Source organism: Hypanus sabinus, chromosome 6 (genome assembly GCF_030144855.1).
Source record: "Hypanus sabinus isolate sHypSab1 chromosome 6, sHypSab1.hap1, whole genome shotgun sequence".
NCBI lineage: Eukaryota > Metazoa > Chordata > Chondrichthyes > Myliobatiformes > Dasyatidae > Hypanus > Hypanus sabinus.
The window spans coordinates 169,304,284-169,320,374 of record NC_082711.1 but is presented as its reverse complement, the minus strand read 5'-3'; the positions used below and the strand labels follow the sequence as shown (position 1 = coordinate 169,320,374).

Genomic DNA, 16,091 nt, shown 5'->3' with positions numbered 1-16,091 from the left:
ATTAGTCTTAGTCTGGAGGGATCTGAAGTGCCTACCAGACGGAAGCAGTTCAAACAGTCCGTGTGCAGGATGGAAGGAGTCCTTTATGATGTTCCCCGCCCTCTTCTTCAACCTGGAAGAGTACAGGTCCACAATAGAGGGCAGGGAGGCTCCAATGATGCGCTCGGCAGTCCTCACTGTGCGCTGTAGTCTGGTTCTATCCTGCTTGGTGGCGGCTCCAAACCACACAGTGATGGAGGTGCACAGGACAGACTCAATGACTGCAGTGTAGAACTGCAGCAACAATTCCTGCAAAATACAAGAGATCAGAGATGTATTTTGGCCCCCCAAAGGTTCTAAGAATGTTCTGTGGTCTGATGAAACCAGAATTGATCTTTTTGACCATCATCAGACTAAGCACCTATCATCAAAACACACCATCCCTACTGCAGCAGGCCCTGAAAGGCTTGTGAAAGTAGAGGGTAAAATGAATGCAGCAAAATACAGGGAATTCCTGGAGGAAAACCTGCGAGAGAACTATGACTTGGGAGCAGATTAGTTTTCCCGCAAGAAAATGACCCCAAGGATAAAGCCAAAGCTACACAGGAATGGCTTAACAACAACAAAGTTAATGTCCTGGAGTGACCATGTCAGAGTACAGACCTCAATCCAGTTGTGAGTTTGTGGCTGGACTTGAAAAGGGCTGTTCACTCACGATCCCCATGCAATCTGACAGAGCTTGAGCAGTTTTGTAAAGAATGGGGGGAAATTGCAGTGTCCAGATGTGCAAAGTTGATACAGATTCAAGGCTCTAATTGCTGCCAAAGGTGTAATACTGACTTGAAAGAGGTGAGTAATTATGCAAACAGTTTTTTGTATCTCATAATTGTAATAAATTTAGACCAATTTGTAAAAATTTGTCTCCTCTTTGACACGAAAGAGTCTTTTCTGTTGATCAGTGTCAAAAAAGGCAAATTAAATCCACTGTGATACAATGTTGTGTAAAACAATAAATCATGAAAACCTCTGGGGAGGGGGCCAGTGGGACAGGGAGTGAATACTTTTTATAGGCACTGTATAAGAAAGTAGAGACACTACGTGCTTTCTTCGTAATGGCACTTACAGGCTAGGCCCAGGACAGATCCTCTGAAATGATAACACTGAGGAATTTAAAGTTGCTGACCCTCTCCACCTCTGATCCCCCAATGAGGACTGGCTCATGGACCTCTGGTTTCCTCCTCCCAAAGTCAATAATCGTCTCCTCGGTCTTGCTGATGTTGAGTGAGAGGTTGTTATTGTGGCACCACTCACCCAGATTTTCCATCTCTCTCCTAGTGATGCTGCGATGAATCCTGCCTTAATAAAAATGTCCTTGTACAGAGAATTACACCTTGTTTCAAATTTTTATGACATAAACATTTCTGTTCAATGTGGCAATGTTTTTCCTGGTTGTGAAACACTCTGTCTAGCTAGACACTGATAGGTACGTGGATGGTAGGGGTATGAAGGGCCATGATCCCAGTGCAAGTTGATGGGAGTAGGCAATCTAAATGGTCCAGCATGGAATAGGTGGGCTGAAGGGCCTGTTTCTGTGCTGTACTTTTCTATGACTATGAGTGAGAAAGGAAGAGAATTAATAAGGGAAAATGCACATCTGAAATTAATTCACTTATCACAATTTCAATGGGAATACTGGCAGTCACAGTATTAATACTATATGATGCTTGCTTTTGCCCAACTTGATTAACAGTTGATTGGGTTTGAGATGGGACAGGTTTATTAAACCAATGAAAGAGCAGCCTGTCTGATCATTGTCTTCTGTTATGTATGCGCGGAGCAAGAACTACAATGGAGCAGTAAACGTTTTTACTGAGTCTCTTTAGCCACTGTGCCCATTGGGCAATTTACAGTGTGGAGTAAAAACGTTTAATCCTACTGCTCCGCAGTCATTCTTGGTCCTTGCAGACGTAACACGTTCCATTACCAATCTTCCCCAGTGGGAGGAAAACCAATCAGGGATTTGTTTCAGTGGCTTCACCAGCTTATATAAACATCTTAAATCCAGTTAGGAGTTCAAGGAATACATACAGTCAGGCAGTCTCCAATTTAATTTTTGATTTTTCCATAGGCAGCTCTGAAACTGGTTAAGAATGGATGAAAAGTAAATGATTCAGAAGATGTAGTGAACTGTTGCATGCAGAACTAACATTTGTTAGCAAGATTTAACCCCCTACCATCAGGCAAAAGGTACCATAGCATGGAAAACAACTCCTTCCCCCAGATTCTGAGACCACTGAATTCCCTGCCACCAGTCCAGTCTCACCATGTATAAAGCTGCAGTAGGATTATACTGTTTAGCTTTTAACTTCTGATGTAAATGCATCTTATTATTTCTTAATTTATTTGTGGTAGTGTTACTCTATGTGTTGTGTGTGAGTAATACATACTGTGTTTTGCACCTTGGTCCAGAGAAACATTGCTTCATTTGGTGATAGACATGTACAATATTTGGTTGAACTTGATCTTTGTTCCTGTGTCTGTGCTATGTAGAATCATCATTTAAGAAGGCACATCTGTTATTACTAACTCTGAGAATTCCAAATTAAAGTAAAATCATGTATACCCACTCCTGATCATTATCCTTGTCATCTTCCTTCCTTTGCCGTTTCTGCCAACAAATGAGGTCCACTGGGGACAGAAATAGGTTTCATTTTCATGTCCTCCATGTCTATGTAGTGTGTTCACCCTGGGGTGTTTTACTAGGCAAGATAGGGGAAGACTGTCAGCAACTATGGAGCACTATGTGGCCATCATCACCTTCAAGAGAGAAGGACAGAAAGTGTCACGACGTGGGCTGGTAATGTCAGAACCCAAGTGTGGAGACAAGACAGACTCCAATATAGAGACAGTGACCAGAGTTTATTCATAATAATTCCAACAGAACATCGGTGGCTCGGCTGAATGACACTGCGAGACGTAACATTCTCAAAACTGGGACCCCGCAATTAGTGCTAATCGGACATCTGTTTAAACAACACAAGTAACACTGAAATCACCAGGAGATCACATTGAGTGAATCTCTTGAGTAAAAAACACAAGGAACTTTAAATGGTTAATGACTCTCATTAAACAACTATTAACCAATTCATGCGCTCTAAAAACCTCAGAGCCTAACACTCTCCAGCTTTCCACACAAACCTGAAGAGCTCATTACAGAAAGTCTGTGAAAGGAAACCCTCTGAAAAAGAGTTATGTTCCACAGAAGGTATGAACAACTATAGTGACTTGCAGTTATATACAAAAAAAATTAATGTTGGGAAAATTATCTTAAGATGGTTTGTCTGCAAGAGAGTAGTAGAAGGATAATAGAGGGAGGGGCTGAAAAATGGGCCCAAGGTAACTGAAGGTTCAGCCAATAAATACTGAGAGAAGATTTTATTTGTTCTGTATTGTTGGGTACTGTGCTTTTCTGCTGAACATGGTGGGTATTTTGGCGCATGAATGTGTGGTGACACTTGTGGATGCCTCCAGCTCGAGTTTGCATGCACCACTTGTGCTGGCAACTCATTCCACACTCTCACAACCCTCTGAGTGAAGAAGTTTCCCCTTATGCTCCCCTTAAACTTTCCATCTTTCATTCTTAACATATAACCTCTAGTTGTGGTCTCACTCAACCCTAGTGGAAAAAGCCTACTTGCATTTACCTGAAAAATACCCCTCATAATTTTGTATACCTCTATCAAATCTCCTCTCAATCTTCTACATTCCAAAGAATAAAGTCCAAACCTATTCAATCTTTTATATAACTCAGGTTCCCCCAGATCCGGCAACATCATTTATAGTTATAAGAATTCACATTGTGGGTTTTTTTCCATGGCCAACCCGAGTGCCCTAATTGGGTGGCAATGGAGTTGAGTTCCACTAAAGACTTATCTATTTCTGCACTTCTTGGCTCTGTACTCCCTAGTAGTTTGTCCAGATTAATTGTTAATCCTCTTGTTAGACACACTTTGCGTATATGGGCTCAGTTTAGGAAATTTTATGGTTTCCATGGTTTTTCCTTTTCTAGCCCTATCTTACATAATCACCTTTTTTTACCTACTACGTATGACTCAGCATTCCATGATTGGTATAGGAAGGGCATTAGACATTTTAAAGATCTTTTTATTGATAATCGCTTCGCATCTTTTCAACAGCTCTCTGCTAAGTTCAATCTGCCCAATGCTCATTTTTTTAGGTATCTCCAAATTAGACACTTTATCAATCCTTTAATTCCTATCTTCCCTGAAATGCCTGAGAAAAATGTTATGGATTTATTTCTTTCTATTAATCCACTAGGTAAAGGTTTAATATCATTTATTTGTGATAAATTGGCATCCTTACGACATGCCCCTGTGGATAAAATTAGAATGGCTTGGGAGCATGATTCAAATATCTCCCTATCTGATGAGACTTGGGACTCGATTCTCAAATCGGTTAATTCAACCTCTCTTTGTACTCGCCATTGCCTTTTACAGTTTAAGATTGTTCATAGAGCCCATATATCTAAATCTAAACTATCTCAATTTTACCCTAATATTAGTCCTCTTTGTGATAAATGCAAAAGGGGCGAGGCCTCTCTCATTCATATGTACTGGTTTTGTCCTAGCTTGGAGAAATTTTGGAAAGATGTTTTCATAACATTATCGTATATTCTGAATCACCACCTAGAACCTAACCCTTTAATTGTTTTGTTCGGTTTTTTGGGTGAGACAGACTTACGTCTGAGTTCGACCAAGTGTCGAATATTATCTTTTGCTTCTCTCTTGGCTAGACGTTTAATCCTCCTTAGATGGAGAGCTGTTGCCCCGCCCACGCATGCTCAATGGCTTAACGATATTATGTCCTGTTTAGACCTTGAAAAAATTCATTATTCAGTTCTTAATTCGGATATAAAGTTCCATAAGGTCTGGGGACCTTTTATTGAGTACTTTCATAACCTTCCTCTTAACTAATGTTTTCTTTTTCGGTCCCTTGCTTTCAGCTCTTTTTTTTTGGTAGTAGGTATTAATATCTTCTGTTGCTAAGTGTATTTACAGTCTTGGGGGTTTAAATGTCCTGATTTATATTCTCTATATTGTGTTGTGGTTGGTCTGGAGTTTTTTTTTGTTGCGGGGCTTGGGGTGGATACTAACTTTACATGTCTTCAATTCGGGTGCTTTCTCAATTATCTTTTTTTGTATTATATTATTATTGTGTGTTTATTTTTGCACTGTATCAATGTTCTTCATTTTGATCTGGGGTTTTTTTTATCTGTAGCGATGTAGAAAATGTATAAAAAAAACTTTAAAAAATAAATAAAATGTCACAGATTGGTACAAAAAAAATCAAAATGCAGAGCATTGGAACAAGTTTCATAGAGAGAATGTTTAATAACATCCAATAAAGAAATTGTTAATGATGGAAACTATGTATTCAAATGTTAATAAAGCAGTGAGAATATCAATACATACAAATGTAAATAATATATTTAACTGCAGCAATGCTAAATCTACATTAATTTAACCTGATTCAAAAAGAGTTCTCCAACTAATACTCCTATTATGCATGGAGACAGAGGAGATTGCAGATGCCAGAATCGGGAGGAAAAAAAATAAACTGCAGTATGAAACGAAAGGTCAAGAATTTGGGTCAAGACTCATCGTCAGTATCCACTGTACATTTGCCTTCACAGATGCTGTCTGACCCATTGCATTCATTCAACAGTTTGCTTATTTTCCCTTCTAACTACCAAACTTCATAAACTAAAAGCAATCAAAATCCAGTATTGCACACAACTGATACTTCTACAAAACAACACAACTTCTCCAACACTTGCAAAGTGGAAAATCAGAAATACTTTCATTAAAACCGATCAGACCTGTAAAAGTACTGTTAAACCACAATGATGATAAATGTTAACAGTTTTAATGAACGCCCACTATTGTATTCCTGTGTTACATTTTCTGTTCTCTTACCTCTTTATTTCCAAGGCCACAGGTTAAATTTTGCTCACACATTGTACATATCTCATATTTTCATCAGGTTACTGTAGATCTTCAGTTGCATTTGAGGTTTCAAGTTTGATTTATCTTTATCTATCATCTTTTGATTTAGATCTTCATCAAGTCTGATCAAAACTATTCTCATCCCTATGTCATTCATTTGAGATAATCCTGCTGTTACAGTATTTATGCCTGCACTTTGTGATCCACCTCCCCACTCAGGCAGTTAATCACTTCTCTTAAAATATCTCTTGCAAATTGTTTTTGTTGTGTTATAATTGCACTCAATTCCACTAACTTGTTTTTTTTACGTAACTACTGACATCAACACAACAGCCACTTCATTGTTGTTCTTGAGATAATGTAAAGACTTTCTTCTATGTTAGTCTCTTTACAACTCTTCCTAATTTTTTTTCCAACTTGTTTTTCTAGCTGTCTGTTGTTTCTATATTTCCTGATCATAGAGTCGCTTCTCTGAGCATAGATACATGTATTAAATGTTCATGACTTTTCTTTCTACGCACAAGTTTTTGTTTTCTAAAGCTTGTGCTATGAATTTCTACAGTTTCAATTTCTCTAATAATCTTAATAAGCAAGTTTTCTTTAGCCTTTTACATCAGCACCTTTGTCATAGTTTCTGGAGCAGGGATAACATTCTTTTCAGAATTCGAATTAGGTTTAATATCATTGCCATACAATTAGCGGTCACTTTGTTAAGTGCAAGAGTGGAATCCGGTGTGGTTTTCTGCTGCCGTAGTCCATTCACTTCAAGGTTCAATGTACTGTGCATTCAAAGACGCTTTTCTGTGCACCACTGTTGTAATGTGTTATTTGAGTCACAGTCACCTTCCTGTCAGCTTGAACCAGTCTAGCCATTCTCCTCTGACTTCTCTCATTAACAAAGCATTTTCACCCACATAACTACAGCTCACTGCATGATTTTTGTTTGCATGATTCTGTAAAATCTAGAGCCTGTTATGTGTGAAAGCCCCAGCAGATTGGCAGTTTGTGAGATACTCAAACTACCCCAACTGGCACCAACAGACATTCCATGGTCAAAATCACTAAGATGACATTTTTTTCCCATTTTCATGTTTGGTCTGAACAACAACTGAAGCTCTTGACCACGTCTGCATGCTTTTATGCATTGAGTTGCTGCCACATGATTGGCTGATTAGATATTTGCACTAACGAGCAGGTGACCGCTGAGTGTATGTCGTGAAATTTGTTTTACAGCAGCAGTACAGCACAATACTTAAAAATACTATAAATTTCAATAAGAAATATTTAAAAATCAACTTAAATAAGTAGTTTAAAATGAGAGCAAAAATAATGATGTAGTGTTCAAGATTGATTAATTGTCTATTTAAAAATCTGATTTTAGAGAGGTAGAAACTGTTCCTAAAATATTGAATGAGTGTCTTCAGGCTCCTGGTAGCTGTTTTTTTTCAACTAACAGGTCGATCAATGACCAGCATTCCCTTTTTTCAAGGTTCTCCTCTTGTGAAATAAAGATTATCTCCTGACCTGCTAAGTGTTTTCAGCATGTTCTTTATTTATCTCTCTTCTGAGAACCTGACAGCACTGAGCTCACTTCATACCCAGGGATAAGATTTGATTTTGTGGGAGAAAGGAATCAATGATTTAAATGACAGGATATATTTAACAGCAGTTAATTTTATTTGGCCATAAAACATTAATGCATACTAGTATAAGCAATAGCCAGCATTATTGAAACTGTAGGCTGCATTACTCAATTCCATTGCTAGGCAGAATGACACACTGTACATGCAGCAACATCTATCATCTCGACATGGTGGGCCACTTTTGTGCAGTATGACACTATGGGAATGAACAAGAAAACAAGCAGAAGAAGGTCACTCAGCCCATCAAGCTTATACCACCATTCAATATGATCCTTGATTATCTCTGCTGGCCTCAACCCCTCTTTTGTGCCAGTTCCCCATAACCTTCAAATCCTGATCTTTCATCTAATTATATTACTTCCACTTTAAGTGTATAACCTGACCTCCACCACCCTCAGGGGCAGAGAATTCCAGACATTCACCAGCTTTGAGAAGAAATTTCTACACACCTCGGTTTTAAATAAGTGGCACTATTTTGTAACTGTTTCATGACTCACCCATCAGTGGAAATATCACATTATCTACTCTGTCAAGACCCCTTAGGATCATGACTAAAGCCCTATTTCTTCTAAATTCTGAAAAATACAGCTCAAATTGTCCCATTTCTCTTGACAGGACACCAAGCTGGTCTTCAAGTATACGTAACTGCCATTATAAAGAAGGCATAGCAGCATCTCTACTGGATAGAAATTTGCACAAACTCAGTATGTCATCTAAAACTTTGACTAATTTTTATAGATGCGCAGTGGAGAGTATATCGTCTAGCTGTATCACAGCCTGATATGGAAACACCATTGCCCTTGTATGGAAAATCCTACAAAAAGTAGTGAATATGGACCAGTCCATCACAGGTAAAGCCCTCCCACCCTTGGGCACATTTACAAGGAGTGCTGTCACAAGAAAGCAGCATCCATCATCAAGGAACCCCACTACTCAAGCCATGCTCTCTCCTCGTTGCTGCAATCAAGAAGGAAGTACAGGAGCTTCAAGTCCCACAGCACCAGGTTCAGGAACAGTTTTTACTCCTCAACCACCTGGCTCCTGAACCAGAGTGGATAACTTCTCTCACCCCAACACTAAACTGATTCTGGACTCAATTTTAAGGATTCTACATCTCATGTTCTTGACATTTATTTCTTACTTATTTTTTCCTTTCTTTTTGTATATGCACAGTGTTTGTCTTTTGTAGATTGGTTGTCAAGAAGTGTGCGGTTTTTCATTGATTCTATTGTGTTTCTTTGTATATACTGTGAAGCCTACAAGAAAATGAATCTCTGGGTGGTATATGGTGTGTGCATGTACTTTGATAATAAATTTACTCTGAACATTTTGAACTTTAGGCTTCAGCCAACACTGGCTATTCTTAGTTTCAGTTACCAAGAAGCTGCATTCCTCGAGTGTTCTCATGCTGAAATTTCTCTCTGAAGTAGGATGCAAAATAAGCTTCCCCCTTAGCTATCAATTCATTCTAATGACCTTTGCAGCCTTGCTGGTAAAGGGAAGACTTGATGATTTCCCGCTGTTGCCTCTCCGGCTCCAAAAACATTATCTGTGCATTGCTAGGGAATCACAGATTACCACAATCTGCATTTTAAAATGTGCCATCGTTTTTTCTTGTATCCTTTTTTTCTTATTCATTTTTATTTTTGATTACAAAACCTTACTAAACCTGCAGAGCTTTTCACTCATAAATTTGGAAATTATGTGTCCAAGTCTCATTGCAAATAGTTAAACATTTCCTGACAGATCCAGTGCGAAGTTGAGGAAGCACTGCATTGTCGGGGCTAGCATCTTTCTGAAGAAACGTTAAACTCGGGTGCTGGCTGCCCTTTCAGATGGTTTTTAAATTAGATTTATCTATTAATTACATGCACATCGAAATGTACAGTGAATGGTGTCATCTGCATCAATAGCCAACAAAACCTGAGGATGCACTGGGGGCAGCCCGCACATGTCACCACATATTCTGATGCCAACATAGCATGCCCACAGTTCTGAGCAGAACCCATGGTACTGCTTCAGTGTAGAACGGTAAAGTTCTCCCCAGTCTTCACCAAAAGCGGAACTTTTAACCCTGGTTCCCATTTCCTGTTCTAGCATGTTTGTCCATGGCCTCCTCTTGCGCCACAATATGGCCACCCTCAGGGTGGAGGAGCAAAACCTTGTATTCTGTCTGGCTAGCCTCCAATCTGATACAATGAATATTGATTTCTCGGTATATAATAAAAATTCCCTCCCCTGGCCTATTTCTCCTCCTTTCCTTTCTCCTATGGTTCACTCGCCTCTCCTATCAGATTCCTTCTTCTCCAGCCCTTTACCTTTCCCACCCACCTGGATAGCTTCCTTCCCGTACCCCCTCCCACACTTTTTATTCTTTATTCTTTTTTTTTATTCTTTTATCCTTTTTTATTTTTATTAGGGCCCCTGCCCCTGCCCCTTCCTTCTTCAGTCCTGATGAAGGGTCTCGGCTCGAAACGTTGACTGCTCATTTCAACGGATGCTGCCTGACCTGCTGAGTTCATCCAGCATTTTATGTCTGCTGTTTTGGATTTCCAGCATCTGCAGAATTTCTTGTGTTTATTCATGAATTACTGCCTGGAATTATATAGTTTGCTAAATGCATTTGGGCTTCTGTGTTCACTATGTTCTTCTTCCTTCTGCTTCTTAGGCAGAATTTCAGGTTAATGAAGACCTGCTTTCATTCTGCTTCTGTGGATTCTTCAAGTGGCCGTTGAGGCTGGAGCATGTGGGAGCTGCCGCAGATTAGGACAGGAGGTGTGTGATGGGACAGGCGGGTGGCCAGTGTTTGAGGCAAGAGTTCTCCTTCCGCCATTTGTACAGAGTTTTTCCCTAGCCTCAAGGTTTTCAATATATTATAATAGATTTTCATTAAATGCAACCAACTTTAAAGCATTTCAACACCTGAAATATCCTTTGTGAATGCAATTCTTTTCTTAAGATGTTAGCATTCATTTTAAAGATGACTAGAAAGGCATAATGTAATTCTTGGGCTTTATAAGGTAGTGCTCAGACCACGTTTGGCATATTGTGAGTAGCTTTGTGCCCATATCTAAGAAAGGATGTGCTGGCATCATAGAGGAAGCTTATGAGAATGATCACAGAAATGAAAGGGTTAACATATGAGGAGCATTTGATGGCTCTGGGCCTGTACTCACTGGAGTTTAGAGAATGAGGGGGGGATGTCATTGAAACATACCAATATTAAAAGGCCTACATGGATTGAATATGGAGAGGATGTTTCCAATAGTGGGAGAGTCTAACACCAGCGGGCACAGTGTCAGAATAGAAGAACGTCCCTTTAGATCAGAGATGAGGAAGAATTTCTTTAGCCAGAGGGTGGCAAAACTGTGGAATTCATTGCCATAGACAGTTGTAGAGACCAAATCATTGGATATATTTAAAGCAAAGATTGAAAGACTCTTGTTTAGTAAGGGAGTTAATGGCTGAAGAGAGAAGGCAAGAGAATAGGGTTGTGAGGGAAAATAAATAAGCCATGATCAAATTATGGAGAAGACTTGATGGTCCAAATGGTGTAGTTCTCCTCCTATTCTTATGGTCTTAAGATATTCAGCCAATGTAAAATAAACCAGTATCTCTAGCCAAGCTGCATTTAAAGAAATGGTTCATCTGCTTAGCATTACATCCTGCCAAGTATGTTAGTAGGAAACTATTCACCTGATAAATTTTCAACAAATGGACGCTCCCTTTTGAATTTTGAGAATGAACTGATGAAGACACAGCAGACCTGAGGTCTAAATTGGAGTTAAAGCCTCAACTAGAATTAACGATTTATTTTCAGGACATGTCTGAAAAGCTCATTGGGAATCTAATCATTGGAGCACTTGGAAAAAGAAGGTTATTTCCTTTTCTTTAAAGTATTTTCTTCAACTTGTGAAAATACGGAAGACAAATAGAGGCAAAGTTTTATTTTATCATTGTTCAGTTGAAGTCATGTGCTTAAACCCTTAGGCATCTGCCGAACCATTAGTGGTAACTGAGGCCCCAACATCTAACAGCAGAAACAGTTCTCACAACACTGATCTCATGGCTTTTTTTTTCTGTACCAAGAATTCCAAAATAATATTCTAAATAAAAAGTAACTAAGCTGTGTACTAATGGCTAATCAAAACAGGTTAAAACTCGTCGACTTCAATGATTGACATAAAACCAATGATTACCACTGAGATTTCTCAATCATCCCATGTTTTATCAGTTAATGAATACTTCCTACTCTATTTTGAAATGCTTTATAGCGTCAGTCATTGATTATGATTTTTCATGTCCTCAAAGACATGAAATGTCTAAATTACTAAGAATCCTCACCATCCAAGACATGCCCTTTTCTCATTACTACCATCAGGAAGGAGGTACCCAAGCTAGGAAACTCACACTCAGTGATTCAAAAACAGCTTTCTCCCCCTCTGCTATCAGATTTCGGAACTGTCCTTGAGCCCATGAACACAAACTCATTATGCCCTTTTTCATACTATTTATGTATTTCTTTAATTTATAGCAAATCTTCTGTCTTTGCATTGTACTACTTCCACAAAACAACAACTTTTTTTGACATAGTAAATTTGATTCTGATAAACGAGTTTACATTGAATTTTCCAGGGAGAAAAAGACTATAAATATGGGGCTACTTGTTTTTCTCTTTGATAAATGCCATTAGTTCTTTGTGAAATTGCAGCAATTGCTAAAGCTATTTAGGGCTCCCATATGAAACTATCTGCTCATAGATGTCCCATACCTCTTGACAGCTCATTGCTGCTGTAAACTCAGATGCTGATATTGGTAGTGGAACGTCAGCTTTTTGCAGTCTCCCAGTGGTTACACAAGGAAGTTTGTCTGCTGACTGACATTCATTTCAATGAAGAGGGAGTGGTACAGGTTCCAGGAAACTCACAAGTTATTGATTTAAATATACTCATTGGCCACTTACTAGGTACAGGAGGTACCTAATACAGTGGCAGCGGAGTCTATTTCTTTATGTTCATGTTCTTCTGCTGCTGTAGCTCATCTAGCTCAACATTGTGCATTCAGAGATGCTCTTCTGCACACCACTGGTGTAATGCATGGTTATTTAAGTTACTATCACTTTCCTGTCAGCTTGAACCGGTTTGGCCACTCTCCTCTGACTTCTCTCGTTAACCAGGTGTTTTTACCCACAGAATTTTTTGTTTATCACACCATTCTCTGTAAACTCTAGAGAATGCTGTGCACAAAAATCCCAGGGGATCAGCAGTATCTGAAATACTCACACCACGCTATCTGGCACCAACAATCATTTTACAGTCAAAGTTACTTAGATCACATTTCTTCACCATTGTGATGTTTGGGCCTAAACAACAACTGAATCTCTTGACTATGCATGTTTTTATGCATTAAGTTGCTGCCACGTGATTAGATGATTAGGTATTGGCAGTGACAAGCAGATGTACAGGTGCACCTAATAAAGTGGCCACTGAGAGTATATTTAGATATACAGTGGATTCAGGTTAACTGGGCCACATCAGGACCAGTAAATGTTGTTTCCCCAATTAGTACATGGAAATGGTTAAAAAAAAAAGGTATCAAAATCACTAACTATTGTTTAGCTAACAAATTATGTATTTAAATGAAACACAGAACAAATTAGAACACTATCAATACTACTACAATACAGTCAGCCCTCCTTATCTGCAAGTTCGGCGTGCGCGAATTCAACCAACCGCGAATCAAAAAAACCCGGAACTGCTCTTCCAGCACTTGTTGTTTGAGCATGTATAGACTTTTTTTCTTGTCATTATTCCCTAAACAATGTAGTATAACAACTAGTTTACATAGCATTTACATTGCATTAGGTATTATAAGTAATCTGGAGATGATTTAAAGTATACGGGAGGATGTGCGTGGGTTACCATGGATCGGGATCGAAAAAAAAACAGAAGTTCGCTTACTAAGTAAGTCGGAACAGGTACATCCGGTATTATTTAGCATCAGTTAGTCAAACGGTTGTCTTAGTATATAGTATATATTTTACCTTTCCATGCATATAAAACACTTAAAAAACGTATATTTCAGCGCCAGGCAATCCAGTGACAGTTTGCTCCCAAGCACACTGTCCATCCGTGCCAGATTGATGTGGAAGATCAAAAACCCAAAACCCCAAAGCCCAATAATTAAACCACTGCGTTGCTTAGTAGTAATTGTAGCTTTCATCGGGGCAGGGCCTTTCTCATTTTATCCGTTAAAATTGTTCCTATCGTTGACCAACTGTAGCCCAACGCTTTTCCAATAACCAATGGCGTTACACTTCTTTCCGATCACTTTATTATTTCCACTTTATTTTCAATCGTGATCGTGATTATTTTCGTGAACAGAAACACTGCAGATTCAGAGCGCTGCCGTCAGGTTCTAATGTCCACCGCACTGAGACAGGTTAAATAAGGTCCGGGGTTCCGCTGGGTCCTAAGGTCCTCCGTATTGAGTCAGGTTGAATAAAAGACTTGAGCATCTGCGTTTTTTGGTATCCATGAGGGGTCCCAGAACCAATCCCTCGCGGATAAGGAGGGCTGACTGTACTATAAAACTGTGTATTCGTTCCTAATAGTTATCGATGGAGGAATTCGTCCAGTGTACTTCTTTTGATTGACTGTAAATTAACACAATCAGCACAGACACCTAGTGCAGAAAACAGGTTGCCTTCATACAATCCTTTCGACAATTGCATCCTCCAAATCTTCATTTTCATTGTAATATTCAAGATGATTGTCAATACCTTCAAATTCTTCATAGTTCCCAACTTGTTGAAGTAGCGAAATTGTTTCATTTTAACTCCTGGCCATTTCTGACATTTCCAAGCCTGAATGTTTGAAACCGCAGTGAGCAAAACAGATCTGAATTGTCTCACTGCTTATTTCTTGCCTACTATCAGCAACAAAAATCACTGCCTTTTGTACACAAACACATGCAACAGACACTGTTCAAAAACTGTTCACTTTAAGCACAGTGTAGTGTCTACTGGCCACAATAAGGTGTCATATGACTGACACCAGTTAGGAACTGTTAAGCAACTGTCTCTTGCCCCAACTAAGCAGCATAGTGTCCCAAAAAACAAAGGAAATCCCAGCTATTTTCTCAATTAGTTTCTATTCTTTATGGATTGTCCCAAATTAATGGCTGCCCTGTTTAACCAATAGTCCAATTAACTGAAACTGTACTGAATTATTTATAGGCTGTTCTTAGGGTTGTTAAATGTTTTAATTATTCTTAAAATTGTAGTTTACTGTTAAAATAACATTAATAGGATGTTTAGTTCTTAATAGATTTTGAATATTTGTGAATTTAAGCTGTTAGGGAGCTTTGACAACCATCTCAACTTGTGGGCTAAGTGCCTGTTTAAAGATTTCTATGGGATTTATGATTGGCTGCACAAGCCTTTGCCAATAAGATCACAGCTGGTTTTATTCAAGTTAAGTCAACAGGGAATTCAAAGGCAAGCTAAGGGCAGGTTTTGTGTATGACCAAGTGCATAAAATTGCCACTCCCAGGAAGTTCTGGGCCAACGTTTTGTTTTAAACACCTTAAAGGCACAGAAAGGAGTCAATGGGATCCAAGGGGACATTGCTTTGTGGATCCAGAACTGACTTGCCCACAGAAGGCAAAGAGTGGTTGTAGACGGGTCATATTCTGCATGGAGGTCGGTCATCAGAGGAGTAACTCATAATATAATCTCGACATGAAAGTCACTTTTTAGTGACGAGGAAAGTATATTGGCCTTATTTTCTTCAGGTTAATATCCTACCAACTGAGAAAGCAGAAAATGTTCACAGCTGGAGTACTGTATACAATTCTAGACATATTATGCTGTTCCACATCTGGATATTCTGTTCTAATTTTGTGTTGTATGACTCTATGACACAATTGGAGGAGAATCCAATGATCCTCAAGGATCAGTCGCATTATACATTTACTGCTGTGTAACATTGTTTTTGTCACATGCAACAAAAAGCAACATTCAATAGTTGTAAAGAATAAAAAATAATACAAAAAAAATAAAGTTGGAGGTTAGAGGTTAAAGTACAGATGGAATAAAACGTGCAAAATATATAAATGCCAGCCTATATTTGTAATGTAAGCAATATTTAAAAATGGTTCAAAGTGTTACACCACATAATTATGTACAACATTGCGGTCAATATACTGTATTCTCTAAATATTTTAATTAACTGGTACTTTCTCATTTTCTCACTAAAGCTGGACGTATTTGCTCAGTTCATATCCAGGCCACTGTTTGTTCATAATGTTTCAATAATAAAAAGATGAAGGAACAAAACTTTAAGATGTTCCCCTTCTCTATTTTTATGTTGGGGAAATCCATTATTTTAAGTATTTTTTTAAATGAACTATTACATTGAAACCTTACAGGTAACAATCAATG

General features: G+C 38.7%; 1 long non-coding RNA gene across 1 annotated transcript; it reads left to right on the top strand.

The window, feature by feature from the left end:
• Positions 1-287: 287 nt before the first annotated feature.
• Positions 288-8,982, top strand: LOC132396087 (uncharacterized). Its single transcript, XR_009512855.1, has 2 exons — positions 288-3,244; positions 8,387-8,982. It is a non-coding gene; the product is annotated as an uncharacterized LOC132396087 (long non-coding RNA).
• Positions 8,983-16,091: the final 7,109 nt, after the last annotated feature.